Genomic DNA, 27,951 nt, shown 5'->3' with positions numbered 1-27,951 from the left:
GCTCAAATAGCTCAGTTGGGAGAGCGTCAGACTGAAGATCTGAAGGTCCTTGGTTCAACCCCATGTTTCAGCACAACTCTGTGAACTTCTCAATCAATTCTTGTTACTAATACACGTTCTGTGGCTCTTACAATATTGAAATGGTCTCCCTGACCTGCCAGCCTTGCTGGTGGAATCCTAGCAACAGTTGTTACAAACCTTTCCTCCATTTTCAATTTGGACAACCGTTACGTGGTTTAACTGTGTATCGTTCCTTAAGCCAATGTTTGGTCTTTAACTGACCCTTACATTGGGCTGTTTCAAACACAAATTTGTTGCCTTAGGGGTATTTTTTGGACTGTATAACTTGAAACTGAGAGTAATAAAGCTGGGGGATGAGTGTGAAGTGAGGGTGCATCCAACACACCTACAGCAAAAGATTAACCACAACTTTCATACAGATACACTGTCTAACAATTTATGTTTAAGGTATTGAGGTTAAACCTTCAGATGATCACATTTTAACGCTCTCCCACCAGAGCTTAAGTGGATGTGAGGAATGTTTTTGGATTTCAGTTTTTCAGATGAAATAGAGAAAAAACAATCGCTGTTGAAAACTATAAATGCAGTTAAAATAAAGGTTAAAATGACTGCTGCAGTGTGGCAAAGGGATGTCTCTGGAGAAGTGTAAGGAGGTTGGCATCAGTTGCCTGAATAGGGACTTGAACCCTGGACCCTCAGATTAAAAGTCTGATGCTCTGCCGACTGAGCTACCCAGGCCTTTATCAATGCTGATGTTCTCAACATCTGAGAGAACAGCAATATTGTCAATCTCAAGTGAAGGTGAATTAGTCAGCATGTTCAGTGACAAACTGGGAACTGTCAAAGCTCAAGCTCGCCAGTTGCTTGAATCCAAAGCTCATTTTTGACAGTTAGGCCAGTTTTACATCGTCATCAACAAAGAAGGTTTTTACCGAAAAAGAAGCTCCTCTCCGAAGTTGCCAACTCTGAGCTGGATTAGACTTAGACTTCCTTTTTATTGTCATTCAAATTTGAACTTTACAGTACAAATAAGAACGAAATTTCGTTGCATTAGCACTTGGTAGTGCAGGATAAAAAAAAAAAGCAATAAGGTGCAGATATAAATAAATAGATTACTGTACAGATAAATACATTGCACTTTTTCATATGCATCCAGGTTTATGGATGTATGTTATATTGTCTTTTTTATTCTAGCGAGTTAATCCATTTTGGGGGGAGTTGAGGTGATCATTTAATTATGATGCGTTCAAGAGTCTTACGGCCTGAGGGAAGAAGCTGTTACAGAACCTGGAGGTTCTGCTACGGAGGCTGCGGAACCTCTTCCTAGAGATCAGCAGTGAAAACAGTCCTTGGTGGGGGTGGGCGGAGTCTTTGCAGATTTTCTGAGCCCTGGTCAGGCAGTGGCTTTTTGCGATCTCCTGGATAGGAGGAAGAGGAGTCCTGATAAACTTTTCCGTCGTCATTGCAGGCTCCAGTCCGGACAGAGATTCAACTAGGATGCTCCCCAGAATTTTGCCAAAAGCATTTTTCTTCAGTTTTTAGTGGAGGTTAGCTGCAACAGGTAGAGCTGGTGAAGGCCCAGGCTGCAACAAATAGAAGGTCACTAGATTTTAAAGTCCAACATAAGCAGTCAGTAAAGCTCTGTTTTGGTAGTAAGCCTAATGTAAACTGTGTGTTCCTTTGGCGTAAGATGTGTACAATACACAAGCTGTACTGCAGTACATTTTTTGTTTACCTAGGGCTAGTGGTGCAATGGCTAACGCGTCTGACTACGGATCAGAAGATTCTAAGTTCAACTCCGGTTTAGCTCATTGGTTTTTGTTAGTTGAACTGAAACAAAATTCAGTGCCATTTCTTCTGGTATTTTTTTTTAAATTTAAAATAAATATGTACTAACTGGAACATGCATTTTTTTAATTTTTATTTTTGGGAATAGTTAACAGCTGTAATTGTGTATTGGTTAGTACTCTGTGTTGTGGCCGCAGCAACGCTTGTTCGAATCCGGGTCATAGCACTTTACCCTTTCTTCAAGCTGTTTTATGATGATTTTTGAAAAAAGAGGTATCTTGTTCCCTCTGGTAAGTGGTTGAACAAGATGTGAAACCAACCAGGTACTCTGGCAATATTAAAACTATCAATTGTATTTCATTACAATATTGGCCTTGATGCATAATTTAATATGACTGATGTGTGCTTTGTGCTGTTACTTTAAAACTTGGTAAAATTGCATTATAAGCTCAGTCAATCGATCAATACTTTCTTTCTTTTCTTTCTTTCTTTAGTTTATTTCGAACATGAACATACTTACAACATAATACATCAGACAATTTAATACCATTTCACATTACATCATGTCCGAAAAGGAGTAGGAAGAAGCTACATTTATTTCATCCTACACCTTTCCACTTCAGAGCGTTTACAAATATATACATTCATTTACTGACCTTTTTTATAGTAAAATAGTTAAATCACATCCGTGAATGAGTAATACGACAGTTTTGTAATATGTAATTAATTAATTCAGTCATTATTAGCATACTGAGATGAAGAATATTTTATTTTCAATAAGGTTGAAAGTCTTTCTTATAATTCTTCTTCTTTGTACTTTGTAAGCACTATTAATTTGAACAACCTCTTAAACTGGATCATATCAGTACAATGTTTAACTTCTTTACTTAATCCATTCCATAATTTATTTTCACATACTGATATGCTAAAGGTTCTAAGTGCTGTACGTGCATACAAATGTTTTAAATAAGATTTTCCCCTTAAGGTTACATTTCTCCTCTTTAATTGGTAAGAATTGTTGTACATTCTTTGGTAGCAAGTTATAGTTTGCTTTGTACATCATTTTAGCTGTTTGCAATTTTACCAAATCATCAAACTTTAATATTTGTCACTCAATAAATAAAGGGTTTGTATGTTCTCTATATCCAACAGTATGTATCAGTCTAATTGATCTTTTTTGTGACATGGTTAACGAAGGAAGTGTACTTTTATAGTTATTTCCCCATATTTCTTCACAATAACTCAGATATGGTGACACTAGCGAGCAGTAGAGAATAAGAAGTTATTTTTGGCCCAGGACGTATTTTGCTTTATTCATTATTGAAATGTTTTTTGCCACCTTACGTTGTATATTTTGTATATGAGATTTCCAGTTCATTTTATCATCCATTAATACTCCCCAAAATCTGGTTTCTTTTACCCTTTCAATGTCTACTCTACTCTGTCTATTTGTATTTGTGTATGAGGCCCTTTACTACTGATGTCAAATAGCATTATTTCAAAGATAGTCTGTTTTTGTCAAACCATTTTTTTTAATTTGTTCATTTCTTCTGTTATTATTTGTATTATCTTCTGTGTGTTCTCTCTGCTGAGCAGAAAGCAGTTGTGTCGTCTGCAAATAAAACTAATTAAGTCCTTTGTAACTTTACAAATGTCGTTTATATAAAGATTAAACAATTTTGGTCCCAGTATTGATCCCTGGTGTACACCACAAGGTATATCTAGCTGTGCTGACATATTTTCACCCATCTTCACATATTGCTTCCTGTTGGTTAAATAACTTCTTACTCAGTTCAAGACCAAACCTCTGATACCATATCGTTCTAATTTTTGTATTAAAATATCATGAATAATTGTGTCAAATGCTTTTGTTAAGTCCATGAATACTGTGGCCGCACATTCTTTACCATTTTTGCATTGGTAATATCCTCTGTTATTTTCATTAATACTATCGATGTTGAGATATTTGATCGGAATCCATATTGGTTCCCCACAAGTGTCCCACTTTTGTTGATGAATATATTTAATTGGCTATTGAATAGTTTTCCCATGATTTTGGAGAATTGTGGAAGTAATGAAACTGGTCTGTCTTTATTAAACTGGTGTATGCCTCCATTCCTATAAGTTGGTACGACTTTTGCCATTTTCATTTTGTCAGGGAATTTGCCGGTTAGAAATGACACATTGCTGATATATGTCAGAGGTTCTGAAATGTCTTCTATAACCTTTTTTATTGTTACCATATCTATTCCATGACAGTCGGTTGAGGTCTTAGATTTACAATTTTTTCCAATTTTGATTACTTCTTCTTTGGTCACCTTCTCAAGAAATATGGAATCGGGATTTCTGTCTATGATCTCACTCAAGTTCTCAACTGACCCATCATCTGCATTTGGAATTCTTTGTTCCATATGTTTTCTTATATTAACATAGTAATCATTAAAACCTTCAACTATTTGGTTCATATTGTCATTTTTTTATTTCCATCTAGAAAGTACTGGGGGTAATCATTCCTAGCACCATTTTAACGATGCTATTTAGGATGCTCCATGTAGCTCTCATGTTGTTTCTGTTCTTGTTTAATAATTGACTGTAGTATTTCTTCTTACATGTCCGTAGTATACCAAATAGCTTGTTTTTATATTTGTATATTTTATATTTTATATTTCTGCCTCTTTAGATCTCTGTATTATAAATATTTGAGATAATGTGTTTTTTTTGTAGCGAGCATTTTTCAGTCCTTTTGTCATCGATGGTTGGTTGTTCTTATTTTGCTTCTTACTAAGTTCTTTCCACGGACAATGTTTATCATAGAGTGTTAGAAAAGTGTTTAAAAAAATCCCATATACATCATCTACATCATCTTCATTGTATACATTGTCCCAAATTTGTTTCCTCAGATCCTTCTTGAAGGAAATCATTCCTTCCTCTGTGGATAGTCTTTGAAATATCTTTTTGTCAATGTTCTTCTTCCTGTAGTTCCCATCATAAATAGTAAAAACTGGCAGATGGTCGCTGATGTCGGTTGTAAACAGTCCACTTTTTGTATTATTATCAAAGACATTAGTAAAGATATTGTCAATAAGTGTAGCACTGTGACTTGCAATTCTGGTTGGCCTATTGATTTGAGAATACAAACTTTGTTGTCTTTGTTGTAAACAACAATAATACGTAACAACAACATTTTATGGAGCATAGTTCATCTACACTTGGAGACTTAATTATTAGTCTCCTAAGTTTTTTTTAACATTTCTGAAAAATCTGCCAAATGTTTGCAGTAAAACTTGTTAGCAGTAAAATTTACTTCATAAGCATTTTGTTTAATTTTTTAGAGACCCTGAAATGCTTAGTCATGGAGCGTAAGACATTCTTTTTGAGCTTCAGGGATTCAATTCCCTACTCTGCTAACCAATACTAGGCTCTGAGACCCTATGGAAAGGCCTCCTTCCAACCCTCGAAAGCATTTTGCTTAATTTTTTACGGCCCCTGAAATGCTCAGTCATGGAGCATAAGACATTCTTTTTTAGTTCCCGTGATTCAAGTACTTGTAATAGGCTCTAAAATCCCCATGCAAAGGCCTCTTTCCTGCCCTTAAAAGTCACCATTGATTGATTGATTGATACTTTTATTAGTAGATTGCACAGTACAGTACATATTCCGTACAATTGACCACTAAATGGTAACACCCGAATAAGTTTTTCAACTTGTTTAAGTCGGGGTCCACGCTAATCAATTCATGGTACAAATATATACTATCAACATAATACAGTCATCACACAGGTTAATCATCAAAGTATATACATTGAATTATTTACATTATTTACAATCCGGGGGGTGGGATGAGGAGCTTTGGTTGATATCAGAACTTCAGTCATCAACAATTGCATCAACAGAAAAATGTGGACATTGAAACAGTGTAGGTCTTACTTAGTAGGATATGTACAGCCAGCAGAGAACATAGTGAGTTCAGATAGCATAAGAACAAGTATATACATTAGAAATACATTTGAGTTGTTTATAATCCGGGGAGATGGGATGTGAATGGAGGAGGGTATTAGTAAAGTGTTGAAGTTGCCTGGAGGTGTTGTTTTAGAGCGGTTTTGAAGGAGGCTAGAGATGCACTTACTTTTACACCTGTTGGGAGTGCATTCCACATTGATGTGGCATAGAAAGAGAATGAGTTAAGACCTTTGTTAGATCGAAATCTGGGTTTAACGTGGTTTGTGGAGCTCCCCCTGGTGTTGTGGTTATTGCGGTCATTTACGTTAAGGAAGTAATTTGACATGTACTTCGGTATCAAGGAGGTGTAGCAGATTTTATAGACTAGGCTCAGTGCAAGTTGTTTCACTCTGTCGTCAACCCTGAGCCAGCCCACTTTGGAGAAGTGGGTTGGATTGAGGTGTGATCTGGGGTGGAGGTCTAAAAGTAACCGGATTAGCTTATTCTGGGATGTTTGGAGTCTAGATTTGAGGGTTTTGGGGGTGCTGGGGTACCAGGATGTGCAAGCGTAATCGAAGAATGGTTGAATGAGAGTTCCCGCTAGAATCCTCAAGGTGCTTTTGTTGACCAGAGAGGAGATTCTGTAGAGGAATCTCGTTCTTTGGTAAACCTTTTTGATCAACTTGGTTGCCATTTTATCACAGGAAAGATTAGCCTCTAGAATGGAACCTAGGTAGGTGATCTCATCCTTCCTGGTGATAACAATGTCACCCACTTTTATAGTGAAGTCACTGACCTTCTTAAGTTTGATATGGGACCCAAATAGGATGGATTCCGTTTTACCTAAGTGTATGGATAGCTTGTTGTCAGCGAGCCAGGTGCAAATATTGAGGAGTTCAGCACTGAGGATTTGTTCCACCGGTGACTTGTCCTTGCCGGATACCAGCAGGGCCGAGTCATCCGCATACAGGAACAATTCACAGTGGCATGCTGATGGCATGTCATTTACGTATATTAGGAGCAGTAAAGGTCCTAGTATACTGCCTTGGGGGACTCCACATCTTACTGAGAGGGGAGGGGATATGGTGCCGTTCACCACTACCACCTGTTTCCTCCCCTCCAAGTAAGATTGCATCCAGCTCGATGAGGTTTCGTCGAATCCGATTGTTCGGAGCTTATCCAACAGTATAGCGTGGTTAACGGCGTCAAAGGCCTTCTGAATGTCCAGCATGACCATGCCACAGTATTTTCCCGCGTCCACCTCATGTTTGATGTGGTCGGTCAGATAGAGAAGGCATGTGTCAACAGGGCAAACCTTGGTTACATTTGAAAAAGTTAACGCTATAAAGGATGTGTTGGCTGAAATAGCTCAGTTGGGAGAGCGTCAGACTGAAGATTTGAAGGTCCCTGGTTCAACCCCGGGTTTCAGCACAACTATGGGTTCTTCTTAACCACTTGGTTTTACTAAGGACACTTCTGTGGCTCTTACTCTACTGAAGTCATCGGCCAGCCTTGCTGGCGGGAATCCTGGCATCAGTAGTCATGTTTCTCGGACAACAGTTACGTTGTTTAACGGGATGGTCCCTTAAGCAAATATCTGGTCTTTAACTGAACCTTACATCAACTGCCATAGCCTGGATGTCTGCCCGCTTGATTCTGGCCTTGTTCTGGCTATATCCCGGGCTTAAGTTAGACTTAGCTCGGCTGTCAAACCGCTGCACCCTGGGTTTCTGGATTTAAAATCATCCCTCAGAACTGCTGGCACGGCTTGTCAGCTATGAGAGTGACTTAAATTTTCTTCTGGAACTTTCCCTTCACTTCTTCGATTCATACAGCTGTTAAGGTTCCTATTTTGTGTTCACCTCAAGTCACAAGACACAATTTTAATTCTTTATTGTTTGACTAACCATACTTCCAAATATCTCTGCTAAGGAGGGGCAGCAAAGTGGACATAAGCATATGAGTAGAGTGACCATCTTCAGAGAAATGCCAAACATTTTTAGACAACCAAACCTTCTCTCCGGCGCCTTTAGAACAAAACAACATTGGATGACTTCGCCCTTTAGAGGCCTACTGAAACCCACTACTACCGACCACGCAGTCTGATAGTTTATACATCAATGATGAAATATTAAAATTGCAACACATGCCAATACGGCCGGTTTAGTTTACTAAATTGCAATTTTAAAATTTCTCGCGAAGTGTCCTGTTGAATGATGACGCTTTTGTTGACGCGTGCTTGTGACGTTATTGGTTGTAGCGGACATTTTATCCCAGCCCCACTCACGGCTAAATGTCATCCGATTTAATCGCATAATTACACAGTATTCTGGACATCTGTGTTGCTGAATCTTTTGCAATTTGTTCAATTAATAATGGAGACTATAAAGAAGAATGCTGTTGGTGGAAGGCGGTGTATTGCAGCTGCCTTTAGCAACAAACACAGCCGGTGTTTCTTTGTTTGTTGTGAAGCTTTAATATGGAGCAGAGAGGTCCAGTGAACATGTTTCTCTACCACATGTCAACCGGCAGTTTTCGGTGAGAAAATTGTGGTAATAAGTCAGCTTTTACCAGAGACATGAGCGGAGCTTGCGCCCTCCTGCTGCTGTCAAAGAGGCAGCTGTGACTCTCTTGGCTTCCATCAGAGACACTGGCGGTCATCACACCTCTCCGACTTTCAGGTATGACTTTATAATCTCACTATAACACTAGTAACACAATAAGCTGATAAGGGATATTCCAGAATTATCCTAGTAAATGTGTCTAATAACATCTGAATCGCACCCACTACCCTTTCTTTTTTTTTTTTTTTATTATTCACTCTAACGGGCTTCACGGTGGCAGAGGGGTTAGTGCGTCTGCCTCACAATACGAAGGTCATGCAGTCCTGGGTTCAATCCCAGGCCCGGGATCTTTCTGTGTGGAGTTTGCATGTTCTCCCCGTGAATGCGTGGGTTCCCTCCGGGTACTCCGGCTTCCTCCCACTTCCAAAGACGTGCACCTGGGGATAGGTTGATTGGCAACACTAAATTGGCCCTAGTGTGTGAATGTGAGTGTGAATGTTGTCTGTCTATCTGTGTTGGCCCTGCGATGAGGTGGCGACTTGTCCAGGGTGTACCCCGCCTTCCGCCCGATTGTAGCTGAGATAGGCGCCAGCGCCCCCCACAACCCCAAAAGGGAATAAGCGGTAGAAAATGGATGGATGTATTCACTCTAACTTTCCTCATCCAAAAAGCTTTCATCCTTTCTCAAATTAATGGGGAAATCATCGCTTTCTCGGTCCGGATCGCTTTTGCTGCTGGTGGCTATGATTATAAACAATGTGAAGAAGTGAGGAGCTCTACAACCAGTGACGTCACGCGCACATTGTCTGCTACTTCCGGTACAGGCAAGGCTTTTTTATTAGCGACCAAAAGTTGCGAACTTTATCGTCGATGTTCTTTACTAAATCCTTTTATCAAAAATATGGCAATATGGAAAATTTATCAAGTATGACACATAGAATAGACCTTCTGTCCCCGTTTAAATAAGAAAATCTGATTTCAGTAGGCCTTTAAAACTTGTCCCTTTATCCGGATTCTTTTGCTGTCTTGCGGTAGTTGACCATGACCCACCAAACACAGCCCACCAGAGGACTTCACAAATGAAGGTAAAATACTTGTTTTTCTTTTGATTGATTGGTAATTCTAAAATATTTTGTTGTTGCCGTCTTGCACAAGAGTACAGCTAAGTATTATTGAGGGTATGCTAAATGTTTTAAGAATGTTTGTGTAGTAAGTTTGAACAAAGTAATACACCAACACACACACGGTTAGGAAAAAAGAATAAGTGTCCAACCAAGATGATATTCTAACTAAATGCAATAAGACCTAAACGGTAGGCCGGCATGCTAAAACCCCACCTGTCTTATAGACACAGGTATCCTTAGAGGCCAAGGTCCTAGCGGTAATGGTTTTGAACGGACGTCCTCAGGATGTCAGACATTATTTTTATTCTGTTTTGAATGACATCACATAAAAACGTAATGGTCTATCCCTCAAGGCGGATTTGTTCCAGCTACCTAGGATTTCAGCATGAGCAACGCCAGTCCTCCACTCTACCAACTGAGCTAGCAAAGGGTCTTATGAGACTCATACTTTAGAATTAAATTTATAGATAGAATAGAATAGAATAGAAAGTACTTTATTGATCCCTGGGGGAAATTCAGCGACACAATTCGCTCACAATAGACAATAATAATAATAAATAATATATAACATATATTATATATATAATATATGCACCTGGGGATAGTTTAATTGGCAACACTAAATGGTACCTTGTGTTTGAATGTGAATGTGAATGTTGTCTGTCTATCTATGTTGGCCCTGCGATGAGGTGGTGACTTGTCCAGGGTGTACCCCGCCTTCCGCCCGATTGTTGCCAAGATTGCCACCAGAGCCCCCCGCGACCCCAAAGGGAATAAGCGGTAGAAAATAGATGGATAGATGGATGGAGACAGATATTTCCCCACAACATTAGGTATTAGCACACTGAATGAGATGCTCTTACATGATGTCATTCAAACAGAATGTGGCTTGAACAAATCATTTAACATTAGACATCAGGAGACCAAAGCCATTATCAATCAGAGGATGTTGCTACAGCCGTGTTCGTATAGTGGTTAGTACTCTGTGTTGTGGCCGCAGCAACCCCGGTTCAAAACCGTGTCACAACACTTTACCCTTTCTTCAAACTGCCTTTTTTTGATGATGATTTTTGAAAAATAGGTATCTTGTTTCCCATGGTAAGTAGTTGAACAAGATGTGAAACCAACCAGGTACTCAAAATATATTTTGTGTTTCATTACAGTATTGGCTTTGATGCATGATTTGATATGACTGATGTGTGCTTTGTGCTGTTAGATTATCCCTTGGTAAAATTGCATTAGAAGCTCAGTCAATAGATCAACAGTTTATTGTCTTTGTTTTAAACAACATTAATATGCCAAATGTTTGCAATTATCATAACATTATTGGTAGTAAAACATTCTTCAGAAGCACTTCGCTTAATATTTTAGGGACCCTAATATGCTCAGTCATGGAGCGTAAGACATTCTTTTTGAGCTTCTGGGATTCAAGTACCTGTTCTGCTAACCAATATAAGGCTCTGAGACCCTATGGGAAGGCCTCCTTCCAGCCGTTAAAAGTCAGCAACAGGGCAGACTTTAGTTACATTTGAAAAAGTGAACCCAAAAGGAATTGGTATGGCTGGAATAGCTCAGTTGGGAGAGTGTCAGACTGAATATCTGAAGGTCCCTGGTACAACACAGGGTTTCAGCACAACCCTGTGTTCTTCTTTCTTGCTTGCTTTATCTATTAACCCTTTTGTGGCTCTTACAATACAAAAATGGTCTCCCTGCAGCCAGGGCCGCTGGATTTAAAATCATCCCTCAGAACTGCTGGCACGGCTTGTCAGCCATGTGATTGCCCTTAACTTTTGGACATTTCCCTTTACTTCCCACATTCATACAGCTGTAATGGTTGCTATTTTGTGTCAACCTCAAGACACAAAACATTATTTTGATTGTTTGTCTGAGTGAACATACTTCCAAATATCCCTGCCAAGGAGGGGCAACAAGGTGGACAAAAGCATATTAGATTTTAGATTAAAATTTAGATTTATTGGTCCCCGTTGGAGAAATTAATTTTCACTGCCGTACATTTAAACAGTAGACATTACACATCACAAACAAAAATAATCAATCAATCAATCAATGTTTACTTTTATAGCCCTAAATCACTAGTGTCTCAAAGGGCTGCACAAACCACCACGACATCCTCGGTAGGCCCACATAAGGGCAAGGAAAACTCACACCCAGTGGGACATTGGTGACAATAATGACCCAGTGGGACGTCGGTGACAATGATGACTATGAGAACCTTAGAGAGGAGGAAAGCAATGGATGTCGAGCGGATCTAACAGGATACTGTGAAAGTTCAATCCACAATGGATACAACACAGTCGCGAGAGTCCAGTCCAAAGAGGATCCAAGACACAGCAGCGAGAGTCCCGTTCACAGCGGAGCCAGCAGGAAACCATCCCAAGCGTAGGCGGACCAGCAGCGCAGAGATGTCCCCAGCCGATACACAGGCGAGCAATACATGGCCACCGGATCGGACCGGACCCCCTCCACACGGGAGAGTGGGACATAGAAGAAAAAGAAAAGAAACGGCAGATCAACTGGTCTAAAAAGGGAGTCTATTTAAAGGCTAGAGTATACAAATGAGTTTTAAGGTGAGACTTAAATGCTTCTACTGAGGTGGCATCGCGAACTGTTACCGGGAGGGTATTCCAGAGTACTGGAGCCCGAACGGAAAATGCTCTATAGCCCGCAGACTTTTTTTGGGCTTTGGGAATCACTAATAAGCCGGAGTCCTTTGAACGCAGATTTCTTGCCGGGACATATGGTACAATACAATCGGCAAGATAAGATGGAGCTAGACCGTGTAGTATTTTATACGTAAGTAGTAAAACCTTAAAGTCACATCTTAAGTGCACAGGAAGCCAGTGCAGGTGAGCCAGTACAGGCGTAATGTGATCAAACTTTCTTGTTCTTGTCAAAAGTCTAGCAGCCGCATTTTGTACCAACTGTAATCTTTTAATGCTAGACATGGGGAGACCCGAAAATAATACGTTACAGTAGTCGAGGCGAGACGTAACAAACGCATGGATAATGATCTCAGCGTCTTTAGTGGACAGAATGGAGCGAATTTTAGCGATGTTACGGAGATGAAAGAAGGCCGTTTTAGTAACGCTTTTAATGTGTGCCTCAAAGGAGAGAGTTGGGTCGAAGATAATACCCAGATTCTTTACCGTGTCGCCTTGTTTAATTGTTTGGTTGTCAAATGTTAGAGTTGTATTATTAAATAGAGTTCGGTGTCTAGCAGGACCGATAATCAGCATTTCCGTTTTTTTGGCGTTGAGTTGCAAAAAGTTAGCGGACATCCATTGTTTAATTTCATTAAGACACACCTCCAGCTGACTACAATCCGGCGTGCTGGTCAGCTTTAGGGGCATGTAGAGTTGGGTGTCATCAGCATAACAGTGAAAGCTAATACCGTATTTGCGTATGATGTCACCTAGCGGCAGCATGTAGATGCTGAAGAGTGCAGGGCCAAGGACCGAACCCTGGGGAACTCCACACGTTACCTTAACGTAGTCCGAGGTCACATTGTTATGGGAGACACACTGCATCCTATCAGTAAGATAAGAGTTAAACCAAGACAGGGCTAAGTCTGACATACCAATTCGTGTTTTGATACGTTCTAATAAAATATTATGATCGACGGTATCGAAAGCAGCGCTAAGATCGAGGAGCAGCAACATAGATGACGCATCAGAATCCATCGTTAGCAATAGATCATTAGTCATTTTTGCGAGGGCTGTCTCCGTGGAGTGATTTGCCCTGAAACCGGATTGAAAGGTTTCACATAGATTGTTAGACGCTAAGTGTTCATTTAACTGCTCCGCAACAATTTTTTCAAGGATTTTTGAAATAAAGGGAAGGTGAGACACCGGTCGGTAATTTACCATGAGGTCAGGATCGAGGTTAGGTCTTTTAAGAAGAGGATGAATAACCGCTTTTTTGAATGCTAGGGGAACAGTGCCCGAGGAGAGTGATAAGTTTATAATATTTAGCACTGATGGACCTAATAATACAAAGAGCTCCTTGATCAGTTTCCCAGGAAGAGGGTCAAGTAAACATGTTGTCTGTTTTATTCCATTTACACGTTGTAACAATTCCTCTAATGTTATTTCCTCAAAACGAGAGAAACTATTTTGGAGGGCAGTATCCGCCGTATATACAATCGTGTCAGTGTTAATAGAACCCCGTTGTAGCTGGGACGCATTGTCTTTAATCTCCTTTCTAATGACTTCAATTTTCTTACTAAAGAATTGCATAAAGTCATCAGCTGAGTGGGTTGAGCTACTGGAAGGAGTCCCTTGTTGGGTTAGCGATGCTACCGTACTAAACAAAAATTTAGGATCGTTTTTATTACGGTGGATGAGATTTGAGTAATATTTAGCTTTGGCTAAGGTAAGCATGCGTTTATAAGTTATTAAACCATCACTCCATGCTTGATGGTGCACCTCAAGTTTAGTCGTGCGCCATTTGCGTTCCAGCTTTCTACATAATAATTTCTGAGCTCTAAATAACAAAAAGACATCATACATGACCAACACATACAGGCTTGTGAGACAGGTCGGCCGGGCCTGCTGTTTAGGGCGGCTATAGCTGCAAAGATAAGGCTTTTCCCTGATGGTAGTGGGAAGATGTATTGGTGTAGTGCAGGAGTCACCAACGCGGTGCCCGCGGGCACCAGGTAGCCCGTAAGGACCAGATGAGTAGCCCGCTGGCCTATTCTAAAAATAGCTCAAATAGCAGCACTTACCAGTGAGCTGCCTCTATTTTTTAAATTTTATTTATTTACTAGCAAGCTGGTCTTGCTTTGCTCGACATTTTTAAGTCTAAGAGAGACAAAACTCAAATAGAATTTGAAAATCCAACAAAATATTTTAAAGACTTGGTCTTCACTTGTTTGAATAAATTCATTTATTTTTTTACTTTGCTTCTTATATCTTTCAGAAAGACAATTTTAGGGAAAAAAATACAACCTTAAAAATGATTTTCGGATTTTTAAACAAATATACTTTTTAACATTTTAAATTCCTTCCTCTTCTTTCCTGACAATTTAAATCAATGTTTATTTTTTTTTCACTGTAAAGAATAATAAATACAAATTTAATTTAATTCTTCATTTTAGCTTCTGTTTTTTCGACAAAGAATATTTGTGAAATATTTCCTCAAACTTATTATGATTAAAATTCCAAAAAAATATTCTGGCAAATCTAGAAAATCTGTAGAATCTTATTTCAAAGTCTTTTGAATTTCTTTAAAAAAAAAAAATTTCTGGAAAATCTAGAAGAAATAATGATTAGTCTTTGTTAGAAATATAGCTTGGTCCAATTTCTTGTATATTATAACAAAGTGCAGATTGGATTTTAACCTATTTCAAATCAATCTTAATCAGGAAAAATTACTAATGATGTTCCATAAATTATTTTTTTACTTTTTTCAAAAAGATTCGAATTAGCTAGTTTTTCTATTCATTTTTTTCGGTTGAATTTTGAATTTTAAAGAGTCGAAATTGAAGATAAACTATGTTTCAAAATTGTATTTTCATTTTTTGCGTGTTTTCTCCTCTTTTAAAGCGTTCAATTAAGTGTTTTTTTCATCATTTATTCTCTACAAAAAACCTTCCGTAAAAGGAAAAAAAATGTACAACGGAATGACAGACAGAAATAACAATTTTTAAATATATATATATATATATATATATGTATTTATTAAAAGTAAATTGAGCAAATTGGCTATTTCTGGCAATTTATTTAGTTGTGTATCAAACTGGTAGCCCTTCACATTAATCAGTACTGTTGGATTTGGTTGTCTTTTTATTTCCTCGTCAGATTTTGGAACAGCTAAAGTGTGAGCCTTTTACATAGACCTTGAATTTGGAATGTTGGAATGAAGACATAACATTCTGTTATCTCAACTGTCCAAGGTAGGGAGGAGAAGAAGAGGGACGGGTGAGAGTGAGTGAGGAGGGAGAAACTGCCATTTTAGGATTAGATCAATTTGGACCGAGCTTTGAAATGTTGTATCTAGATTGATCTCCCAAGGCGCTTTGGTAATAAAACATCAAAATGAGCAACCTCTGTCTCTGATTGATTTAAAACCAGCTTATGTGTCATCAAAGAACCTGGGGGCGTTGACCGAGGGAAGAACAGGTCCAAAACGCAACAATTTGAGGGCTCGTCCGGGGATGACACGCTGAAAATTGGACTGCTCTTGCAAACTTACGGACAGACTCACTTGGCCAACATGAAGGTAAGCAGTGCCTTTTTATAAAATCTGCATTAGGAGTCTGTCCAAAAGTCTTGTAAGTCAAACACTGTTATATACCACAGAGACAGAGTGCTGGTTTTGATAGGTTGGTTGCATTATTGCCCTGTCCGCCATTACACAATAGTTGTAAATAGTGGTCAACTCGCGTCATTGTGTTCGGACTATAGTGAGGTTCACCCTTGGTCGTGGGACGTCGCCAGGGGGCCAAAGGGTTGGTAACCCTTCAGACTACCGTGACGGGCTGCTTGACTGACGAGTAAGCAAATAGTTGGGTGTAGCTCACCCTGTTTGGGATTTGGTCTCCCCCAAAAGAGTAAAGGATTCGAACCCCTTCGTCGGGGACGAGTGACTCTGAGTAAACGGTTCGAAACCCGTTCGTCCGGGACCACATAAAGGGTTCAAACTTCGACATCTGGGATGATTGACTCAGGGTAACGGGTTCGAAACAAGTCGTCAGGAACGATAGATAAGTCGTCGGGGACGATAGATAAGTCGTCGGGGACGATAGATAAGTCGTCGGGGACGATAGACACTGAGACAAAAGAGACACAATGGCAAAGGAGTGTGACAGATAGGAACGTAATGGCGGCTGGGAGAATGTGATCAATCGTTACTGTTTAATGATCAATTGAATGTACTGTTGTCGACAAGAAAATTAACAAAGAGAAAAAAAAAAAGAAGAAAAAAGAGAGAAAATAAAATAGAGAACGTTTCTTGAAAGGGGTAAGAGGGTGTTTACAACACTCGTAAAGTAGTGAACTCAAACGTTTGGTAAATTAAGAAAAGTAACTCAAAGTTTTATGGTAAAGTGGAACAAAAAGAGAGAGCAAGAGAGGTTTGAAGGTGAAGAGAATGGATGGTGAAAACCTTACGTAAATGGTTTCTAGGAGAGGAGAATAGAAATAGAAACAGTCTGAAGAGTAAGGAAGAGATGGATACAGGATGTGGTTGGAAAATGAAAAAGCAAGTCAAAGTAAGGAAGAGAATGTGTCAAATGAAGGTATGATGGTGTTCGTGAGTCAGCGTATGCTGTTGGGGGTTCACTGCATTTGTTTGTTTGTATGGCTGGTTGTTAACTCCTAAAACTTAAATACATTTGTGTTTTATAGTTGTTCTTATAATACTTAGTTCAGAAATCATATGAGAGAGTGATCCATCTATTTAATTATCTTCCTCCGCTTATCAGAGGTTGGGTCGCGGGGGCAGCAACCGAAGCAGGTAGGCCCAGTGACTTCACTTACACAGGGCCAGTTTGTGAAGGTCAGAGTGAATGATAAATGTTGTTTGCAGTTACTAAGGGTTGATATGATACAGCTGCGCTTCTGGGTGAGCCATGAGATAAGAGTTGTCTTAGAAACAAGGGTATCTTTGAGCGTGTTCCGCCTTATCTCTTGGAATGTGCGTTCGCGCACACAAAAAGGTGTGTGTGTGTGTGTGTATGTGTGTGTGTGTGTGTGTGTGTCACATTGATAGTTTTAGACGAATGAGAATAAACACATGCCCTTATTTTGTAGAATATCACACACGACAGGAAGTCAGAATGCACAACTAACTAACTGATAGACACAAACGATAGTCACATTAACTTATAGATAAGCCAAAGCTTGTGCAGTTCAAAGGATTCTTAGATAATCTTTAGTTGATTTAGGAAAGCTACTTAAATATACATAAAGTAATGCGTATAAATCGTTGAAATAGGGGTATTGATTAACATTTAATGGGACAATTAATGTTGTGGTTTTAAAACGTGATATGCATAATTGGGCGAAGCAGGATGACGATGATAAGATGGATGACAGAATAACAAGGAAACGACTCCTTAATTTTCAAATCACTGTAGAAAAAATGTCAAAAGAACCGAAAGGTCAAAAATCAGCTAAAGTATATTCAGCAGTGGGTGACCTTCCTTTTGAGTTCCAGCAGGCGGAGAAAAGAATCCGCAACAGATGTGAGACCAGACAGATGGACTCGGATGGTTGACAACGCGGTGCTTCAAGGTCAATCCGGGGTGGAAACTGTTTCGCCTGTTACCAACCTGGTCACTGGATACAAGACTGTCCCAACATTTCCGAACAGGAAAGGTCCCGTCATGCCGCCAGGCAAACGCGGAGGCGTGGCAGAGGGCGCCCACAACAGAAGCCCCAGCAGGAAATGCAGACAGGCCCCATGCTGGACATAAGTGTCAACGGACAATGGTATCAGTTCGTGATTGACACTGGTGCCACCCACTCATCTCTGAATGCAAAGGTACCAAAGAAACTGTGTGATTCCCTTTTGAAGGTCGAAGGCTTCGCTGAGGTCACAAGAATGTTACCTGTCACCAAACCACTTCTGGTTCAAATTGCTGGACACACACTGAAGCACCCCTTCGTGGTCGACCTGAACACACCGTGCCTGCTTGGTAATGACCTGCTTTACAAACTGTGCCCTGACATTCAATATCGCACAGAAGGGACCTTCCTGGTGTTACCTGACGGTACGGCCACCAAGCTGCGGCACCACTATCAAGGCACCTCCATGAGCATGAGCTCATACCACAGCCTGGAGCACCAAACATGGCTGGCGCCTACTGAGTACCCCAACTCCTGCTGCAACTGTTCTATCAGTGAACACCCTGGCTGACTGAGCTGTTTCCGTGTGCACCACCACCCGACCCGCCATATGTTATGATCACAAGTAGACGACATATCAGGAGGCCTTTGACTCCTTTTTATATATCAATCAATCATATATATATATATATATATATATATATATAGTATATGTTGGAACTCAAGGTGTGGCTACTCACGTTGACATATCTTTGCAACAACTAGCATGGTATAAGATGGACACCAATGCAGTCCCACATTGTTCCCTTGCTCTCTGTCCCCCCTACGGAAACTAAAGACTTGGGTCCAATGATGAAACCACACAAATACCACATTATTAATTGTTTCAGTTGTCTGTTAAACACATAGCTATGGGCTGCACTTTGGACACTGCGGCTGTAGGCTACAAGGAGCTAGCAGCTACACAACAGCTGAGCTAAAACTACACATGACATTTAAGCATATCAAATAATTATAGTTGCTTATTACATGCACAAAGTAGTCAAGACAGAAGTCCAATAGAAAGTATTCGGTAACAAACGTGTCCGCATCATTCAACTTTCTACAACATGAGCTTGACTTAACGAATTAACGCGGCCACCAGGTGTGGTAGAATGTCAAAGTACTATTGCAAAAGCATCCGCCATAAGGTTAGTGTTTTTATAGTATTTGTGTCAATATAAATACAAGCATATTTTGTCGCCTTCACCAGGTTGAATAATTTACTTGACTATCAGCTAAACTTTTTCTTAGATGTTTCTGAAAGTAAAAGTATTACAAACACCTTTGATGTCCCTTCTTCAGAAACAGAAGTGGGAGGAGTTGAGGGTGGAATCAGACTCCTTACAACAAAATCTACAATCATCCGACTCTGACAATTTCCATAGTTTTAACATTTTTCAAGTAAAAACAAAGTCAAATCTAGAAGTGGTAATAAAAGCATTGACTAAAAAATATTTGTTATTTAGAGACCTGACATTCAAAGACCCATACTGATGATGGTATTGACAAGCTTCAATGTTGGCTTTGATTAGGAGAAGTTAGGAATTAGTTTGTTTAGGTTAGCAGGGTGGCTAAGTTTCCCAATGGTTACTCTCTTGGTTGTCACAACAGGAATGTAGAAGGTGCCATGATTGGATGTAGGCAAGACTGCTGTCAGGTTGAGGTAAGGGAGAAGTGGAGTAGTTTTTTGTTTTGTTTTTTTCTCATTTTTTTAGTGGGTAAAAAGATGTAACGAAACTTAATTTGAAAATAACGATGTTACACATCGATAGTGGTTTACTGGATTAATTTGGAATATGGAGGAGGTGAGGTAACATCTGGGTAAAGTTTGTAATTTCATTGATATGATCAATCAGGTACAAGGGAAAAGGTACTTGCTGACTTGCGTTGACAATTACAGTGGTTGGCCGGAAGCAACCACAACCTAAAAAGAGGATGCAAAATCAGTAATAAAAAGGATTGTTAATGACCTAATAGCTCGACATTGTTACCCCAAAAAGATTAAGTCAGAGAACGGCACCCATTTTGAAAATACTCACTTAGCTTTGGTCGAAAAGGATCTCGGACTAAAACACAGGTTTTGTTCCATGTACCATCCTCTTTTTAGGTAAGGTCGAGAGAATGAACCAGCATTAAAACAAATTGGCTAAAATCTGTGCACAGACCAAATTGAAGTGGGTTGACGCAGTACCATTGGCTTTAATGGCCACTCGAATGTCCATGAACAAAACTGGTCTTTCACCCTATGAACTGCACACAGATCAGCCCTTCCCAGGTCCAGCCACCCCCTGGAAGAAGGAATCAGCGTAAAACCAAACTGGTAAGTTGAGCAAATTCAGAATTATGTGCCAGTTCCTCTGTGCATATTTGAGGAGGACAGCCCGCCACACCAAATTCCCTTCCGCCGCTCGAGAGGGTCAAGGTCATTAACCGCAAGCGGACGGAGCCCAGGTGGACCGGTCCCTTTGAGGTCGTGGAACTGACGTCTCACTCCCTTCGGCTGGCAGATGTCACTGCCGACCCCCACTCGGTCCCCTTGCAGAACTTACACACATAGCCTCACAACCCAGAAGACGACGCCGAGAGAGATCTCCCCACGTTGAGCTGCCGTCTACCGTCGTGTAGATCTACCAGACCTGCTCAACTGCTGTTTCATATATCCAAAGCTATCATTATTTGAGATCAACCTATATACTTGATGTTGTATAATCTCTCTTACTTGCTTTTTTAGCATAACTATTGGTGTCGCTACAATAAGTGAAAAGTTTGATGTTTATCCCCGTTTAGTTATCTGAATTACTCTGATTTTGATGGACGAAAGGCAGGATGTTACACCCAGCAGTATATCCTGACAGATTGGTACTGAGGCTTGTTCTAAAGTCCTTGTGCCTCAGTCCTCCCTTCCTGACGACAGTGACTGACAAGTGTCTTAAAACATAAGGAGGACTTGAAATAGACTTGATCAAGGGGGACAGCAAGACTTATTTTTTTGATCTGTGCAGTGTGATTGATAGCGAGGGACATAGTAGCTATTACCGTGGTAGTAACCTCAATTTTTGATACGACGCAACTCTGAGCTATTAGTGTCGGAAGCAGAATACATACTCTAGGGTGTGGTGACCCTGGTGAAACCAGGTAACCCACTACACAGGGCATTGGAATCCCACTGGCCCCTAATATTACATCAAAACTACTCGGGAAGGGATGACCTTCCAGAGGAACTTTGATCATTCCCAGAACCCCATCGCCCTAACAAACGCCAATGTGGGTGTCATGCCCAATTGGCCCAGTCCGTTTTATGTTGTGTTAGGGGTTGAACAGACTGGTAAAGAATCTAAAGGGGATTATCAAAATTAATGTCCCCGAGAGGGCGCCAAAATATGGGTGACTGTATTGCTTGTTCCGCTAGAAGTCCTTTTCCCCACACTTACCCCGCCCCTTTTATGTTGACTGACACAAATGGCTCAAACTGGCTTATCTCCTTGCTTTCTGAACCCACGCCGCCAGGGTGCAATTTGTTGGATAGTGTGTACCCTCCTGTTGAGAATTTCACCCGCCTTCTTCCCTCTGTGGCCCAAAAGATGAATTATACGTGTTTTCAATTCACAGGACCCTCTTCGTCTCCCAACAAATTGGGTGACATTGACCCTTCCTGGTGCACCACACTGAGAGATGGCTCCAAAATAGGCCCTTGGGCACGGGCTGACATTCTGGTATTGTGGGGAACACAGATTGTACATTTGAATCCCGACGTCAGCCGTTGGGCTTTGTGCTATGGTTAGACTGGTGACCCCACTCACCCTAGTGGGTACCAAATTAACACCCCCTGTAACTCCTGTTTCATCGGCCTCTTTAACTTCCTGCCGACGCCGTCATGTTCTATCTAGGAGGAGTGTAAGGGGCTCCTTTGATTTGATGAGAAACCCTGGTGGTGTTTACTTTCAGGTAAAAGGGCAACCAAGAGGGGTCCCCAGACAATATAAATTGTGTTGTGAATCCTGTGCAGGTTTCGAGAACCTTCCTAACTTTGGTGCTAATTTCCCTCTGACTGCTACTAAAAATGTAGAACAAATTAACTATGTTTTTTATAATCTGTTAAGACTGACCAACCTGACTCGGGACGCTGTTGAGGGACTTGCTGAGCAACTTGCCCCTACCTCCCTCAAGGCCATCCAGGACCGCATAGCCCTTGACCGCATCCTAGCCAAGGAAGAATGTGTGTGTGCAATGTTTGGTGACCAATGCTGTACCTTCATTCCAAATAATACCGCCCCCGATGGCTCGGTCCAGAGGGCCTTAGAGGGCCTCCAATCCCTGTCTAGGGAACCTACTGAAGTGTCCGGAGTCTCTGACCCCTTCAAAGATTGGCTTCAAGGTGCCTTTGGCAGGTGGACTGACCTAATTAAGTCTGTCCTGGTCTCCCTTGCAGTTTTCGTGGCCACTCTAGCCACATGCGGTTGCTTCATCGCCCCATGTGCTAGGTCAATTTGCACCCGCATCATTGTTAGAGCCTTAGAAGGTCAACCCCACCCTGTTTCTGGGTTTGCTATGTCTTTGAAGGGGGTGAAGCAAAGTGATGACTTTCGAGAATTGTTAGTTTCCCTTTCAAACCCTGATGACTTTGACGTGGACCCCCTCCCTCTATCTAACTCCCAATTGTAACTATTATTTTATTTTAGTGCGAGCTTGCTAAAACTTCAATGTGAGGTAGGTGCTTTAGAAGTATTGTAGTTGTGTTGGGAGATCTTTTTTAGAAGATCTGAAGAGGGACTGTTGGATTTGGTTGTCTTTTTATTTCCTAGTCAGATTTAAGAACAGCTAAAGTGTGAGCCTTTTACATAGACCTTGAATTTGGAATGTTGGAATGAAGACATAACATTCTGTTATCTCAACTGTCCAAGGTAGGGAGGAGAAGAAGAGGGGCGGGTGAGAGTGAGTGAGGAGGGAGAAACTGCCATTTTAGGATTAGATCAATTCGGACCGAGCTTTGAAATGTTGTATCTAGATTGATCTCCCAAGGCGCTTTGGTAATAAAATATCAAAATGAGCAACCTCTGTCTCTGATTGATTTAAAACCAGCTTATGTGTCATCAAAGAACCTGGGGGCGTTGACCGAGGGAAAAACAGGTCCAAAACGCAACAGTACCAAGAAGTAGCTCTTGGTTTCAAAAAGGTTGGTGACCCCTGTTGTAATGGGTCAGTGATATCCTGGACTATTGTGTTTGCCAGTCGAATGATGGACCAGTGGTTTGGATCTGAGATTTTAGGTGTGGGTAGGCCAATGATTTTAGCTGCTATGTTTGTAATGCGTGTGAGTTTGGTCCGGTTGGTTACAGAAAGCATAGTGAAAAAAAATGTACAGAAGGCTGTGAACACTGCTTTGGTACAGTAATACCAGGAGGTGAGATGCAACGTATAGTACGGGATGGGAGTCCAGATACTGGAGGAGGAGATGCAGCAGGCAAGCCACAGCATCCTCTGTGCCCCTACTGGCCCTGTAGGCAAATTGGAGGGGGTCCAGGTGTGGGGTGACAACTGCAAGGATGATGTAGAGCAGCAGTTTCTCCAGGCACTTCATAATTTTGGATATAAGGGCTATGAGGCGGTAATGGTTGGTAATGGTTGAGTGCTGTGGGTCTGGATTTATTGGGTACTGGGATGATGGTTGCAGTTTGCCACAGTTTGGGTATTGTTGCAGTCCAGTAGCATTGACAGAAAAGAGAGTGTAGATGGGGGAGAGCTCCATGGCACAGTCCCTGATCACACTGGCTGGAATGCCAACAGGCCCTGGTGCCTTGCCTGGCTTGCAGCGGCTCAGCTGGCGCCATACTTTCTCCTCTGTGAAGGGGGCTTGTTTCTCTTGTCAGCCATGTGATTGCCCTTAACTTTTGGACCTTTCCCTTTACTTCCCAGATTCATACAGCTGTAATGGTTCCTATTTTGTATCAACCTCACGACACAAGACATTATTTTGGGATAATGTCTTGTGTCTGGTGGTGGGAGGGCTCTCAGCAGGTCCTGGCACTCTGGTGAGAAGTCCAAATTATCAAAATGGGTAAGAAATGTGTTTAGGTCTTTAGAGAGGGTTTCTGGGTCACTGACAGTGCATGATGTTTTTGGTCCGCATCCTGTCAGGGTTTTCACATTCTGAAAGGCCTGCTTGATGTTCATGCTGCTGAATTCGGTTTCCAGTTAGTTTTTATACTTCAGTTTAGCTCTAAGTACCTCATTTTTTAAATTCCTATTTGTTGCCTTGAGGCTGGCCCAGTCCTGTTGCCTGAAATATTTATGTTTTTCCCTCAGGCTCTGTTTTATTTGTGAGGTAATTCATGGTTTGAAGTTGGGATCAATATTTATTGTTTTGGTTGTTTTGGTTGTTTTTGTGAAGCCGATGCAGAATTTGATGTAGTCTGTAATGACAGGGATTCTGCCATTCAGACCACCATCAAAAATGGCCCAGTCAGTACAAGCTAAGGAGTATTGGAGTTGAGTGGTGGTGTCCTCCGTCCACTGGGGGGCACTGCTGCAGTGTGGTTTGTGGCGCTTTAGTTCCTGTTTGTATGACGTAAGTAAACAAAAGACGTTGCGGTCAGCGGCTCCGAGTGGAAAGTTTGAACGGGCAGGGAAGTATATGAGTCAAGTGACCGTCTTCCATTCTGTACAGTTTATTACTTATGCTCCTCTCATTTGCTGTACTTTTGTTTCCTAATGAGACAGCCCCCATAAGCTGCTGTGTGATTCCCCCACAGTTAAAACACTTGATCTGTTCATGACTTCCACATTGTCCATATTCATTCTGCCCTCCACACCTTCCACATCTCATCTTAGCATGACACACACTACTATGTGCCCAGAGTGTTGGCACTTGAAACGAGGTACTGGGGGTGGCACGTAAGGTCTTGTTTAAAAAATTAAAAACCCTATCATGATTCTTCCTGGGAGGACTTCCTCAACAAACTGTACTGGCACAGATTTGCTCTCCATCTTTTTTCCGTTTCTATATCTCATCATTCTCTTCATCATTGTGACAGTTCACCCTTTTCATTTTTGTTTTCAAATCTTCAAAATGTTCTCCTCTTGGGATTCCTGTCACGACTCCTCTGGCCCCCTTTCCTGCTCCCACTTACTTTATTTCATATATTATTTTATTGCACATCTTTTGCAGTCGAATTGTTTTTTTTATTTTGGTCTCCATTTTTACATTTAATCCAAATACTTCTATCCTTTAGCACTTTGGCCATCTCCACCTCTCCAATGTCCCCCTTTCATCCCTTAACCAGTGTCATCAAACTAATATCCTTTACGTCTTGATGTGACTTAAATTTATATATAATCTTGCAATTTTCTACCATAATCTTTTTCCTCCTTTCTACTCTTTTAGCGCTCAACTTTCCTTCATTACCTTCTCTCCCCTTCTTTCCTCTCCCCCCTCTAGTCCTATCCATGTCCATAGCTTCCTCATACCTCCCCTCCTTATCCCCTTCCATCACTTTTTAACCAGCTACCAGAAATCCATAGCTGGATAATGGAGAGGTTTTGTGAAATAAAAAATTAAAAACAATCGCCTAAAACCAAAAATAAAAAAAAACTAAATCTCCTCTGTTCTGTACATCATTGTCCAAGTGACATTATATTGTCATCTTCCTCTTTATGCCATTTCCTCAAGGTGACAGAAAAACATGATACAACTTGCCTGTCATGTGAGTCTACCATGTTGGCAAAATACAAACACACAATATATTTACATACATAACACATAAAACATGGATTTAAAAGTGAACAGTACCCATCCCTACCAGCAAGTGTTGTTGTACTGAAAACTCATTTACAAACACAACTTCATCACATCCAACACTCCACTGTGGAATTGTTGTTATATTAAAAAGAGAAACAAATCCATTTTTGTACAGCAATGGTTTGAAGAAGGCATGTGGTCGCTGATGCACGTATTGAGTGAGAAAAATGTTTTATTATTTGAAGATTTTATTAAGTATGACCTGCAAATAGACAACATATTTAAAAGCCCACTGAAACCCACTACTACCGACCACGCAGTCTGATAGTTTATACATCAATGATGAAATCTTAACATTGCAACACATGCCAATACTGCCGGTTTAAATGACTAAATTGCAATTTTAAATTTCCCTCGAAGTGTCCTGTTGAAAACGTCGCGGAATGATGACGCGTATGATGAAGCGTGCGCGTGACGTCACCGGTGGTAGCGGACATGTTCCTCCAGCACCGATCACGGCTAAAAGTAGTCTGTTTTTATCGCATAATTACACAGTATTCTGAAAATCTGTGTCGCTGAATCTTCTGCATTTTTTTCAATTAATAATGGAGACTACAAAAAGAAAGATGATGGTGGAAAGTGGTATATTGCAGCCGGCTGTAGCAACGCAAACGCAGCGGGTGTTTCTTTGTTTGTTAAGAAGCTTTAATATAGAACAGAGCGGTCAAGCAAACATGGTTCTTATCACATGTCAACCGGCAGGTTTCGGTGAGAAAATTGTGGTAATAAGTTGGCTCTTACCGTAAAACTGAGCGGAGCTTGTGTCGTTCCTCCAGCAGCTGTGAAAGGGGAACATTATCACCAGACCTATGTAAGCGTCAATATATACATTGATGTTGCAGAAAAAAGACCATATGTTTTTTTAACCGATTTCCGAACCCTAAAAGGGTGAATTTGGCGATTTAAATGCCTTTCAAATCTTCGCTGTCGGAGCGATGACCTTTCACCCGTGACGTCACATCGTGAAGCGACCCGCCATTTTCTCAAACACATTACACACACCAAGTCAAATCAGCTCTGTTATTTTCCTTTTTTCCAACTGTTTACCGTACCTTGGAGACATCATGCCTCGTCGATGTGTTGTCGGAGGGTGTAACAAGACGAAAAGAGACGGATTCAAGTTGCACCAGTGGTCAAAAGATGCGAAAGTCCCTCGTTTGTTCTGCACACTTTACCGACGACAGCTATGCTACGACAGAGATGGCAAGAATGTGTGGATATCCTGCGACACTCAAAGGAGATGCATTTCCAACGATAAAGTCAACGAAATCCCAAAGGTGAGTTTTGTTGATGTTATTGACTTATGTGGAGTGTGCTAATCACACATATTTGTTCACGGCAGGACTGCAAGCTAATCGATTCTAACATGCTATTTAGGCTAGCTGTATGTACACATTGAATCATTATGCCTCATTTGTAGCTATATTTGCATCCAGCCTTTCCCTCCACCCATATTTAATGCCAAACAAACACATACCAATCGTTGGTTAGAAGGTGATCGCCAAATTCGTCTGCGCTTCTTCCCGTGCCGCTGTCTGTCGTGATATGGCTCAAAAGCTTCAGTTTCTTCTTTAATTTCGTTTTCGGTACCTGCCTCCACATTCCATCGTTTCAATACAGGCGTAATCTGTTGAATCGCCTACGGCGCTGAAATCTGAGTCTGAATCCGAGCTACTATGATATACCTTTCTGTGCTATCCGCCATGTTTGTTCCTGGTGGCTTCACGCAGTGACGTCACAGGACAATAGACGGGTGGATATAGCGATGGTGTAAATAAGGCACTTTGAAGCCGTTTTTCGGGATATTGCGTGATGGGTAAAATTTTGAGAAAAACTTCGAAAAATAAAATAAGCCACCGGGAACTGATTTTTATTGGTTTTAACCCTTAAGAAATTGTGATAATGTTCCCCTTTAAAGAGGCAGCTGCGACTTTCTTGGCTCACCCGTGGCTTCCCTCAGAGACACTGGCGGTCACCACACCCTTCCGACTTTCAGGTATGACTATATAATCTCACTAAAACACTAGTAACACAATAAGCAGATAAGGGATTTTCCATAATTATCCTAGTAAATGTGTCTAATAACATCTGAATCACTCCTACTGCCCTCGTCTTTTTTTTCCTTCTATTCCTTCACTCTCACTATCTTCATCCACAAATCTTTCATCCTCGCTCAAATCAATGGGGAAATTGTCGCTTTCTCGGTCCGAATCGCTCTAGCTGCTGGTGGCCATGATTGTAAACAATGTGCGGATTTGAGGAGCTCTACAACCATTGACGTCACGCGCACATCATCTGCTACTTCCGGTAAAGGCAAGGCTTTTTAATTAGCGACCAAAAATTGCGAACTTTATTGTCAATGTTCT

At 40.9% G+C, this 27,951-nt stretch overlaps 3 non-coding genes across 3 annotated transcripts; 2 read left to right on the top strand and 1 right to left on the bottom strand.

Annotated features, from left to right (window-relative positions):
• trnaf-gaa (transfer RNA phenylalanine (anticodon GAA)) lies at nt 1-73 on the top strand. Its single transcript has one exon. It is a non-coding gene; the product is annotated as a tRNA-Phe (tRNA).
• Nucleotides 74-686: 613 nt separating this feature from the next.
• Nucleotides 687-759, bottom strand: trnak-uuu (transfer RNA lysine (anticodon UUU)). The gene has a single exon. It is a non-coding gene; the product is annotated as a tRNA-Lys (tRNA).
• A 6,347-nt stretch (nt 760-7,106) lies between these two features.
• Nucleotides 7,107-7,179, top strand: trnaf-gaa (transfer RNA phenylalanine (anticodon GAA)). Its single transcript has one exon. It is a non-coding gene; the product is annotated as a tRNA-Phe (tRNA).
• The last annotated feature ends 20,772 nt before the right edge of the window (nt 7,180-27,951 follow it).

This window comes from Nerophis ophidion, linkage group LG28, assembly GCF_033978795.1.
Source record: "Nerophis ophidion isolate RoL-2023_Sa linkage group LG28, RoL_Noph_v1.0, whole genome shotgun sequence".
Lineage (NCBI taxonomy): Eukaryota > Metazoa > Chordata > Actinopteri > Syngnathiformes > Syngnathidae > Nerophis > Nerophis ophidion.
This window is presented reverse-complemented; position numbering and strand designations above follow the sequence as displayed.